Genomic DNA, 3,090 nt, shown 5'->3' with positions numbered 1-3,090 from the left:
CAGTTTAACTTTTGGTTCTAGCCTCCAAGGTGACCTTGGGGTCCCACCAAAGCATCGCTCTCTAGAGCAACAATCTATGCTTTTCAATTCAGTTTTAAAAGTGGAAGTTGTTTAAAATGTCTGCACAAACATCCCTATTGGTAAGTTCTCACTGCTCAGGATCCACTGTGACACAGCTGGCAGAGGTTATGTCTGTCCCAGGCCAACCTCACCCCCTTGCTGCCTGGCTGGTGTGGTTATGGGCTTGATCCTCAGTAGGGGGCGTGCAGGAGGCAGCCGATTGATGATTTTCTCTCATCATTGATGTTTCTCTCTCTCCCTTTCCCTTCCTCTCTGAATTCAATAGAAATGTTTTTTTTCTTTTTTAAAGAATCAACCAATCTATATATGTAAAAAGCCAGTGACCTTAACGGCCATAATGACTGGTCGCTATGGCCAGCGAACCGGCCTGATCAGAGAGTGGGGCAAGCCGGCCAACCTCCCGCCATCTCCTCCTCCCAACAGGCCCAGCCCCAATTCGCCACGAATGCGGCCGGGCCGGCCAGACTCCACTCGTGCACGATTTGTGCACTGGGCCTCTAGTGAATACATAAATAAGTGGAACAACAAATCAGTGTTTTTTTTTCTGTCTCCTTTCCTCTCTATAAAGTAAAAAAAAAAAGAAAAAAGAAAAAAAAAGTGTAATAGTGGCCTAGCCAGACCCTGTGCCAGGGCAAGGATACTCACCATAGCACTGGAGAGGGTCCCAAGGCCCCTGCTCTGTAGCATGCCCCCTTCCTGTTGGCTGCTTGTGAGGGGTCAATGCAGGCACACTGTTAAATCCCCAGAGTACCAAGATTCTTGCCCCTCATCCCACATGGGACAGACTCATTTTACATTCATATTCTGGACTCCTCAAGACCCCTCTGGATAGTCCTTCTAGGATTCAGCTCATCCCCAGAGCCATTTGGGGGTTCCTAGGGCCCACCTCTGCCTTCAGGCTCCTGCCCCGAGTCTGGCCAAATTGATAGCAATGCTGTGCATGTCTCTTTACCCTGGAGGTGGACGTGCCTGGCGGTGCAGCCTAAGTCACACAGCTGTGTGGCGGCCAGGTGGGGAGGCCCCTTCCCGAGGTGGTCTCCTAGATTTCTCACAACCATGGAACCTGCTTCCAGCCCCTTCACACAGCACTGGATGGCATGAGCCCAGGACAGCACTCTGTGGTTCCACCACTCTGTGGGTGGGCAGGTTTAAGACAAACGAAATGTTGGTGGAGCCTGCTCAGCATTTTGGAAGCCCTGGGAAGGCCTACTAGCTGCATCCTGACCATCAACTTATCTACAGAGGGCAGGGGCTGGGCCAAACTGCCAGCAGCCAGATACTGACGAGCCATTTGTGATTAGGTCCAGCTGCCTCTACCTTTCTAAGACCAGGTGCTTCTTTATTTTCTAAATGTGAAACAGTGGGGAACCACCAGGCCACTGGATGAGAAGATAACTCCCTCTCTCCTGATACGCAGCTGTGAGCCAAAAGTTTATGCTCCATTAGAGTTGTGGAATCCTGCAAGCTTTCCCTCTTTAATGCAAGGCAGGCTTGAATTTGGAGTGGCTCAGCTTTGAATCAGGTCAATTCCTGCCTCCAACCCCCAACCACATGTTAAGAAATACATTTTAAGTGGTGGCCCACAGCACACATACCAAAACAAAACTGTAACAAACACGTAGCTTTAAAAATGCTGGCCACATGCCCTAACCGGTTTGGCTCAGTGGATAAGGGCGTCAGCCTGCGGACACAAGGGTCCCAGGTTCGATTCCAGTCAAGGGCATGTACCTTGGTTGCAGGCACATCCCCAGTAGGGAGTGTGAAGGAGGCAGCTGATCGATGTTTCTAACTCTATCCCTCTCCCTTCCTCTCTGTAAAAAAATCAATAAAATATATTATATATATATATATATATACACACACAAAAAATGAAAGATGTGTATTATTAAAAAAAATAAAATAAAAATGCTGGCCACAACCTTCCACACTGGTTCTTGTCCTGCTAATTATTTGCTACTGGTTGTTTGCAAAACAAGGGGCTAGTCTAGTTGCTGGCTCCCGTTTTACATATAGGAAACTTGATGCTTCACTTGTTGCATCAACCTCCAGCTTTCTCTTGTCATTTTGCAAGCACCAATGGCATCACCTGACATTTGTTTAACTTTTTTTTTTATAGGCACAATTCATGCTCTTTACAGAAAACTTGCAAAAGTAAAGCCCCTCTCTCAACCCTCCCCCTGCTCCCGTGCCTGGCAGTGAAAAAACCCTTGTGGTTCCTTTCTCCCAGATCTGCAGACTCACTTCAGGACCGGAGGAGCAGCATTTTTCTGAGATGGGAATCACACAGGCACTGAGCCTTGCTTATCTGGCATCAGGCTCTCAAGTTTTCCAGAAAACCTAAGCATCAGGTTTTAAGAACTAACACTTCAACTATTTTGAAAGCAACTCTTAAAAATAAATAGCTTGAGATATAATTCACATACTAAAGTTCACCCTTTTAAAAAGTGTATAATTCAGTAGTTTTTGTATATTTCTCTAATTCTAGAATATTTTTCTTTCTGGGGTGTACTTTCTCCCCAGGTCACTCTCCAGCTGAGGGGAGGGGGGCCTTGGACAAGTCGTCCACGACCTGGGCCTGTTTCCTAGTCTGTAATATGGGGTGCCCCGACCCCGTCACGTGCGAAGCTAGGTCACGTGCACAAATGGGTGAAAAGCGCAGCCACGCCAACTAGCCCAGCGCCCCTGCCAAGCGCAGCTGTTTATTGTACTGTAATTACATTTAAGCTGTAAATAGCGTAACAATTTTATGTTAAACACACTATATCGTTTTTCCGTACTGTACTGGCTTGGTGTCCACCGGAACCGCGGTATCCCACGTAGACCCCAGGGAAGCCCTGAGACCGACCGATGCAGCAGACACCTCCAAACCCCGCGGAGAGGACCGCGCTGTGACGCGTGCGCGCGGCCGAAGCAGCCTAAGAGCACCAGCGCGTAGGCTCCTGGGCGCGTCCATTTCCCATCCCTCTCTACGTCGTTGGTTCCGCCGACGGAGGGGGCGGGGCCACGCGT

General features: G+C 48.7%; 1 protein-coding gene across 1 annotated transcript in view; it reads left to right on the top strand.

Moving 5' to 3' along the window:
* CDT1 (chromatin licensing and DNA replication factor 1) overlaps positions 1 to 3,090 on the top strand; it is a 57,535-nt gene that overhangs the window by 49,353 nt on the left and 5,092 nt on the right. The gene's annotated exons all lie outside the window — the stretch shown is intronic.

Source organism: Myotis davidii, unplaced genomic scaffold (genome assembly GCF_000327345.1).
Source record: "Myotis davidii unplaced genomic scaffold, ASM32734v1 scaffold77, whole genome shotgun sequence".
In the NCBI taxonomy this organism is placed as follows: domain Eukaryota; kingdom Metazoa; phylum Chordata; class Mammalia; order Chiroptera; family Vespertilionidae; genus Myotis; species Myotis davidii.
Note: the sequence above shows the minus strand (reverse complement) of the source record. Positions and strands in the feature narration are given on the sequence as shown.